The sequence below is a fragment of the Scyliorhinus canicula genome, chromosome 31, assembly GCF_902713615.1.
Source record: "Scyliorhinus canicula chromosome 31, sScyCan1.1, whole genome shotgun sequence".
NCBI lineage: Eukaryota > Metazoa > Chordata > Chondrichthyes > Carcharhiniformes > Scyliorhinidae > Scyliorhinus > Scyliorhinus canicula.
Genome location: NC_052176.1, coordinates 10,330,350 through 10,339,425, shown reverse-complemented (window position 1 = coordinate 10,339,425; position 9,076 = coordinate 10,330,350). Strand labels below are relative to the sequence as shown.

Here is a 9,076-nt window from a genome sequence, read left to right as displayed (position 1 = left end):
TTCAGTGTTTTTTTTAATATAAATTTTGAGTACCCAATTTATTTATCCAATTAAGGGGCAATTTAGCGTGGCCAATCCGTCTACCCTGCACATCTTTGGGTGTGGGGAGGAGACGGATACAAGCACGGGGAGAATGTGCAAACTCCACACGGACAGGGACCCAGGGCCGGGATCGAAAGTGGGACGTCTGTGCCATGAGGCGGCAGTGCTAACCACTGCGCCGCCGTGCTGCCCTGTGTTCTGTGTTTTTAATAATGTTGTATTTTGAAGCCTCTGTTTATACAGAGGCGTTTGGATAATCAGAGGCTTTTGGATAGTCAGAGGCCTCTTCCCAGGGTAGAGGGGTCAATTCCGAGGGGGCATAGGTTTAAGGTGCGAGGGACAAGGTTCAGAGGAGATGTACGATTATTATGTATTTTCTTTTATTTCCCTTTATTTTCATTTACTTAATGATCTGTTGAGCTGCTTGCAGAAGAATACATTTCACTGTACCTTGGTACACGTGACAATAAACAAAATAAAATCCAAGGAGAACGTCCTAATATATTAGCCAGAAAACCATGGGCTCTTATCTTCTTAAGTTAACTTATGTGCGGCATCATATCGACATCAAAAACGAGCGTTTTTGGATATCCAAGTGTATTAAACCTTTTGGGTCTCCTTTATTTATCCTGATCAGTACCGCCGCAAATAATTCTAATTAATTTGTCGTCCATGACGTCCCCTTCATAAAGCCATGCTGAATCTGCTTGATTCTGAGATTCTGATTTTACACCCACACAAACTTTGCCTGCAGCCTAGAGCTCAATGTCTGAAGATAGTGTTTGACTTTGTAATGAAAACGGTTGTAGTTTGATCAATTTCCTGTCCTTCCTTTGATTATCTCCAGGCCTGTCGGGAAGTTGCTGGATGACAGGTACAATATTGAAGAGAGGAATATAAAGAAGATAAGAGAGGAATATGGAAAAGAGAATTGGTGCAATGACGCACCCTTTGTCTGTCTGCAGTTTTTAATGAGCGGGGTTTGTGTTGATTCACTTTGTGAGGATCACTGACTGCATGTGATCGCGGAGCAGGCAGAGGATGTGACACATGTCCGTGAGCAGCTAAATTTGAGGATGATGCTCCATGAATCTTCACGGCATTCAGTGTGAAGGACTTTTCCGACATCGAAAATGTCCATGTCCGGCAACTGGAGCTTTCCGTGTATTTTCTGCGATCTGGAAAACCGGGTATCATCAAAAAACAGAACTGAAATGAATATATTCACAGTGATTATTAACATGGTGCAACCATCAGCTTCCTCTTTGCAGCGGATGGAAAGGGCGTCTGACTTCGGGGAATCTAACGTTGAGTCCAGGTTCCAGACCTGCCGCGGTCACTTCACACAGAATCTGGTGGAACTTCCTGACAACCCAGTCATCACGTGACCACTCGGTCTGCGCAGGTCTCTTCCTGTGGTGTAAGCTTCTATGATTTAATTACTTTAATTTTGATTCAGACTGGGAAGTTCTGTACTGGTCCGTTCAAAAAACATGAATTTATCGCATATTTCCACTGCAACTGATATTGTGACACAAAGTAGAACAGTGGGTTTTGGAAGATGAGATTTACGTGCAGCTCAAGGCGTTGCTCCAAATCTCACGGTCTTTTTTCCACGTGAATTCTCCCGTTCTCAGATAAATACTGGGACACTTTTCATCGCGTTACTGCAATACCTGGAGCGCTTGATTTTACAATGCTTTCTCCAAACGAGCTGTCAGCTGCGATGGCCGAGTGGTTAAGGCGTTGGACTCGAAATCCGATGGGGTTTCCCCGCGTAGGTTCGAACGCTACTCGCAGCGGCTGTGATCCGAAATCTTTACTCCGTTGAGAGCAAACTGCTTGCAGAGCACGATGTCAATTAGAAGTTTTTGTTCATTCAAGGTATTCTAATTAAATGTCTGTCTGTCATGACAGAAGAACCTTCCTCTGATCCTCATTCTGCTTTCGCTCTGAATTTCATTCAGTAACTTCATCGGGCAGCAGTATTGTGAAAATCGATGATAACAAAGCTTCAAATTTATTTTTGCCTGTCATTTCTTGGATCTTTTTATTCTCTTATTTTGAAACAGGCCAGCCCGCATAAATTTCCAAATAAATCGACGCAACTATGGTAGGCAATCGAACGCTGTTTAACGACCGGGAACCCTGCGCTGCTCCCGAACATACCGGTTCAGGCGATGAAGCAGAAATCCATTGGGCTTTCCCCGCGTAGGTTCGAATCCTGCTGGCGACGTGTCTTCCTTTACTCGTGCAATTTCGAAATTCGCGTAAGTTTCTTTGTTGTAAGTCATGCCCAACACGGAAAGCTGTGAGGTGGTGTAAAACAAAAAAATGTCAAACGAACTTTCGTGAAAATGTGTCGAACGGCAAGTTTCCTCTGCGGTTCTTAGTGGCCGCTGATCTCGCCGACAAATGAGCAAAATGACTGGATATCACTTCATTGCTCAAATCAGAGGCTAATGGAAGAATAGAACGAGGGGAGAGCAGCAGTGGGACCTCGGCACTGCACCGACTGCCTCCCACAATCCAACCATCTGCAGGATAGTTGGATGGGCCATGTATACTTGGCCATTACTTTCCAGACATGACATGGAGTTATGGGCAGGGAATGGACAGGGCCTCGGTATGATGCTCGTTCGGAGGGTCCGTGAAGACGTGATGGCCCCACTCTGCCCTCCAGGCAATCTATGTTTCCATTAATTGCAGCAACTCATTCTAGAGAGGTGCCCTGATAACGAACTGGAGGAATGAATGGCTCCTCTGATATGACAACCTGGAAGTTGAGAGCTAGAAACTAGTTATCGGATAATTCCACTGACGGTGAATGATTCCGTACCCAGTGTCTCCAATCCCCTTGCTCCTCCAAGGTCTATCGTTTCTCACCATCTGCAAAATACTCCAATTTCCCACTGGTCCTGCAATGTAAGTCTGTTGTGTAGCACCGCACATCTTTACTGACTGCCTCTGAATCTACTATTCATTGCATTTCCAGCTTGTATTCTACAGACACATATCAGTTTATTTCGTTCTAGCCGATGGAATTCACATGTTCCTATTTAAATCTCCGCAAATCTAAATTGCAGAATGAATGCGACAAATGCCAGAAGAATATAAAACATTCGGGTTCCTCCCGGAGAAGAACGCACTCCGATAGCATCTTCAACGTAGCTGTTGCAGGTATTGGATTATATCATGCTCAAAATAAAACAATATTCATGATTACTATTGCGATATTTGCAATTGAATTTTGTGTGTATCAGCGTGATAGTGCTGAATAATTGTGTGTTTATTTCTGTTATCTCTCAATCAGTTTGTGTTGAGCTGCTTTGTGTATCAATGTATTTTGTCGTGATTGAAAACAGAATGAAAGGTGTTGCTTTTTCTTTAATTGTCTTTTTCTATGGCTCTGTTCCAATTATGGCAATCAGTGAGTTTACCCTCCTTTCTTTTGATATCTATGTTCTAATATTCAGAGTCACCACAATGATACCACCACAAGGTACAACCGGCTGTCGATTAAAGAGCCAAACACGAGTTAGTTAGTTCAAGGTCAAGCTACTTTATTTACACACAATTAGTCATGCAACACAAACACTGCTAGTTGTTGCACGTTTTACTTGAGTGTAATTCGTTTATTGGAGTGTATTAACACGCCTCCGTTTAAAGGCCTTGTGCTTAACACTGCTAGGCTCTATGTATGTATTTTCAGCTCGGGAGTCGCCAGTTGCCGTACCTAGACAACTCACAAATATTCCAAGGTCAGGTTCAAAGTAATAAAACGATACACCGATTAGTAAGTTCCAAACGATCAATATTTATTATACAAATGTAATAAAAACGTATGCACACGCTAAGCGACTAAGCTATAACTAAACTAAGCGATCAGAATACTTAACTAAACAGGAACAGGCAAGGACAGGGAGCGAGGCCTTCGTTCCGATCTTGGTCTGCAACCTTCAGAGAGTGTGCTGGTCGCTGGGGGTCTAGTGGGCCTGGTTCGCGTAGCGAGCATCGTATTGTCACTTATGGTTCGGCGGCTGGTGCTCAACGGCTGGAGTCAGGATACAGGTCGAAGTTCTTGGTCAAAGCCGGAGCACGAAAACAACAGACAGGACCATGTGTGGGGTCTATCTTTTATAGCACCCCAATGTCCGTGCCTCTTTTGGGGCGGGCTTTACCTTCAGGTATCGATTGGACCGAATTCTAATCGATATCTTTTGAATTCCCCCCCAATGTGAGGGTCTCTTCTTGATGGAGGGGGCGGTTTCTATAGTGGATACTTCTGGTGCCGCTCTGTCTGGACATCCACTTAAAGTATCTATTCAAACCTGAATGTTGCCATTGTGTGTGCCCAGATCTGGATTGCCTCATTAATATGCAAAGCGTTTTGCCATTAATACCTTTGGTTTGAGATCTTCCACCTGGCCAGAAACTAGTTTTGCTGCTTGCAAAATGCTAATCAGTCTTTGCAGACTGCTGTCTTGGCTAAACTGCTTTTCCCTGCAGTCTTAGCAATTCTCCATCTTGTCAGTCCAGTGTCCATTTTAGGTGGCTACAGTGGCTACATTGTTAACTCACCTATCGACTAAGACAACCTGCACTTAACTTCAGGCACCCACCTTAGGTGAGAGCAACAGTGGCCGCAGTCCGATTCTGGAGCAATCGAGTCTGGAGAAGTAACGGCTGCTCTGCTGGGCTCATCCGTCTGGCAGCGAGCGTTGAACTTGGAATTGCTTCTGGTGTTGCTGCACTTGGAAATGGTCGTGGCCGGGGCGCCAAGTCCAAGAGAGGACGAACATATGGCGAACTCTTCTTCTTATACTTGGGGGTTTTCGCGCTCTTTTGGGCGGCCAATTTCGGACCCTACTAATTGGGTGATCCCGTTGTTTACGCTTCCCCTCAACAGGGAGTGGCGCCGAAATGTCTGGGACTGTACCGTTCACTCGAGTACTAGTCCTTTGTTTTGATGAAGATGGGCCATCAAATGTTAATCGGCCCCATCAAAATACTAATTGGTCGGAGTTTCGATACCGTTTGGAATTCTTCCTTCCTTAAAGGGGCAGCAGGGTAGCATGGTGGTTAGCATAAATGCTTCACAGCTCCAGGGTCCCAGGTTCGATTCCCGGCTGGGTCACTGTCTGTGTGGAGTCTGCACGTCCTCCCCCTGTGTGTGTGGGTTTTCTCCGGGTGCTCCGGTTTACTCCCACAGTCCAAAGATGTGCGGGTTAGGTGGGTTGGCCATGCTAAATTGCCCATAGTGTCCTAATAAATGTAAGGTAAAGGGTTACGGGTATACGGTGGATATGTGGGTTTGAGTAGGGTGATCATGGTTCGGCACAACATTGAGGGCCGAAGGGCCTGTTCTGTACTGTACTGTTCTATCTAAATCTATTTCAGGCTCTGAGGCTGTCTGAGTCTTGCCTTCTCAGTTTTACCCACTAGGCTTTGGGAGTTTCTCTGTCCCTAGTTGTAAGAGACCTTCCCAGATGGCGACACTCCGTCCTCTTGATCCTCAACGCGCACCGTGATGGATCACAATACTGGGTCTTCTGTTCTCTGAAATGCCGGGTACCCTCAATCAAGGAAAGATTCTTCCCTACTCTGTGATACGGGTCATAAGCATTTACCCAAATTTCCATAATTCAACACATAACTAAAAATTCCGAAGGGGCCATTTAACATTCAATCCTGTCTTTCATTCTCCTTGTAAATAACAAAAAAGGGGACCTCTAACTGTCTCTAACTACACTACACTCATGCTGCTTCTTAACCATCAAAGAACTTATCTTACAATACAAAAACCACATCACATTGCAGCATCACATTTTCTCTTATCGCGAACATTCATGAACAGAAAATAAGCTTTAATAATGAAACAACAACCGCGGAATATTTTAAAATAAAAATATGTTTTTTTTTAATTTAGAGTACCCAATTATTTTTTCCAATTAAGGGGCAATTTAGCGTAGCAAATCCACCTATCCTGTCCTGCACATCTTTGGGTTGTGGGGGTGAAACCCACGCAGACACGGGGAGAATGTGCAAACTCCTCATGGACAGTGACCCAGGGCCAGGATTCGAAACCCGGGTCCTCAGCGCCGTAGGCAGCAATGCTAACCACTGTGCCACCGTGCCGCCCAACCGCGGAATTTATTAAAGAAAAAGGTTCAGAAAGTTTGTGGGGTTTGCTGAAGTCCGAGGAAAGGGGCTCCAAAGGTGTGTACTGGAGGGCGGGAGGCTCTCCTTCTCCATTTCCGCAATCTGATTGTCTGGATGACACTGCACAGTATGACTCCCACTGGGAAAGCCTCTGCTGTGTATCACAGGGAGTAACATTTAATGAGATTCTCACACCATGTGGGGGTATCGGTGGCTGGGTCTATGTGTTGTGTAGTGTCCAGGATGGGGTTGTTGTTTTGGGTATTCGTGTTCGGGGCCTGTGTGGTGAGGGAGGTAGAGATAGGTAACACGTGCAACTGTACTGTTTCAGCGACGATCATGATCTTGATCATCAGGGTGGTCTTCATCTTGTTCAGGCTTTTCTCCGTCTGAAAGTATCTTTGTATCTTCCTCGGGGTGAAGCATAATATCTGTTATTATCTTGTTGCTTAACATCTCGGTTGTCTGTCTGTTTCTCCTTAACGTCAATTTCCTGTTAGAATCGTCACCATATCAGCCTCCTTCATTTTTTTTAAACCAACAATTTGCGGAGACAAGACATCCGAAAATAAAAATTCTGTCACGGTGCGAGCACTCTCGCAGCCTGTGTTTGATGGGCTGGGTGGTTGGACAATTTCTCTGTCCTCTGCAAACTCGTTTCTAACCAAGTGATTCTGACATGTAAATAGTAGGTGGGGGGATATCACCCGAAGGGTTGGCGGAAAGAGGCAAAGTTGTGGCAAAATGCATTCTTTAAACCACAGGAATGAAAAAGAACAGCAAAAGAGTTTCGCAAACAATTCTCCGAATGGGGTGTGTATGATCCGTGGCAGGGTAAGAATGGGTGGAATCCCCGGGCAGGATGGTGACCAGTGCCGTTACTCCACTACCCCAGCTTGGCTGACCAAATGTATAGGGGGTCCTCAGGCAGGGCGGGGATAAGTGCCATTACTCCACTGCCTGACTGACCTTCCAAGAGCGGTAAGGATTTGGAAATATATGGGCTCGAACAAACTTGTTTCCTTATCTGCCATGTGCGTCAGCAATTATTACTGTATCAGGGAATTATTCATGAGTCTGACACACAAAATCGTACAAGAAAGAACGTACAATATTTAAAACCGAACTAAAGAAGAAAAGTGGGCAGGTTCCATCATAGTATAGGACACCGTAAATCCCAATCGGTTCCTGTCACTAATCATCTGGACAACTCAAGATTCCATTCCAAAAAGGGTTTCAAAGGGGTTACCATGGTGGGAGTCAGACTCGGAGTCATCACCATCTACCGGGTGCCAAAGTCGCGTGTAGAGTTTTCGTGCTAATGCGGCCTGTGCTGATGTGGGGTCCATTTCATCATTCCGTGTCAGACGGCAGGAATTTTCGTGGTGCCAGTGTTTCATTTTCCGTAAGGCGGTCTGGGTAAGGGGGGTTGTCGCTATCGTCGGATGGTGGGTCTGTTTCTGATGTGGGCAAATAAATGGTCACAAAGGGGCTGAACATATCCTGTCGGTGTCTCTCGGGCTGTAGTGACTGCGGCCTGGTCTGAGTGTCCATTGTTCAGATTTCACAGGGGCTTCAGTTGTCCTGTCGCTGTCACTAGCAGCCGAATCAAGCTTCAGGGTGAAATTGGATTCTGGGCGCGGGGTCAAGGTTGTGTCTCTGGACGTGTTGCTGCTGCTGGGGGAGTGGGGGATTGGGTTATCAGTGGGCGGGTCTTCATTGTGTGCAAACGCGAACGAGAGGTGGTGCGAGTGGCTGCACTGCGTTCCATAACCTTAAGCTGAATTACATGGAACCATCCTGATTTTCCGTTCGATACGTGATTTTATAAACTGATTAGCTTAGTTTGTCCGAGTTTGAATAGGGGCCTGCAAACCCAGGGGAGAGAAATGAGCTGGGGTTGTATAAGCTGATCATTATTTGCTGTCTGACTGTGTACTCTGTCGGGTGTACTGTCTTATCAAAGCAGGCCTTACTCTGCTATTGTTTAGCGCCTAGACGAACAGCTGCAGGGAATTGTGCTGCTTTAATATTTTCTACCATGTGCTGGACTGCTTTCTCATGGGTCAGGGCGGTGACTGCGGGGCTGGCCAAATCAAGCCCAAATAAATACTCGGTACCCTTCATGGGTCGTCCTGTCATGAGGGTTTGGTGGGTATATCCTGTTGAACTCGACACTGTGTTCCTAACAAACATCAGTGCGAATTGGAGCGCTGCGTCCCATGTCATGTTGTGCTGCTGCACCATTTTTCTAAGTGTGGCCTTTAGTGACCGATTCATGTGTTCCACAATGCCGCTGGACAGCGGGTGACAGGCAATGTGGAACTTTTGCATCATACCAAAATTAATAATAAATTCTGAGATAGAAAACGTTCCTTTCCCTCCTTTTGAAACTCACGATGTCGTGGAAAAGATAATTTCAGAAAATATAGGAGCAGAATTAAGCCATTAAACCCATCGAGTCTGCTCCGCCATTCTATCATGGCTGATGTGTTCCCCATCTGCTGCCTACAATGTTACAGATGAAGAGGTCGATTGTGATATCAGCCAGAGCACCTAAGACATGGCGCAGGAGCGGGTGTAGGCTATTTAGCCTCCTGAGTTCTTCTTCAGCTACCGATTTCACTTCTCCCTAAATTCACTTCAGCCACGTCCCTGAAATGAACCTCCTCCTGTTTGTACACTGGAGGTGTGCTTCGGCTACATGTCTGTGAGAAGATCGTATATTAAAGTTCTATTGACGTAAAGGTGTTGTACCATTTGGTTCAGGAGATGCATAATTATCCATTCTGCTCTGCGCACCTTCCATGCTGATCCCATCCTGGCCTCAACTCCAACGGCCTGCCCGTTCCCAATAACCTTTCAACTCCTT

The 9,076-nt window shown here is 45.7% G+C and overlaps 1 non-coding gene across 1 annotated transcript; it reads left to right on the top strand.

Annotated features, from left to right (window-relative positions):
* The first annotated feature begins 1,762 nt into the window (after nucleotides 1-1,762).
* Nucleotides 1,763-1,844, top strand: trnas-cga. Its single transcript has one exon. It is a non-coding gene; the product is annotated as a tRNA-Ser (tRNA).
* The last annotated feature ends 7,232 nt before the right edge of the window (nucleotides 1,845-9,076 follow it).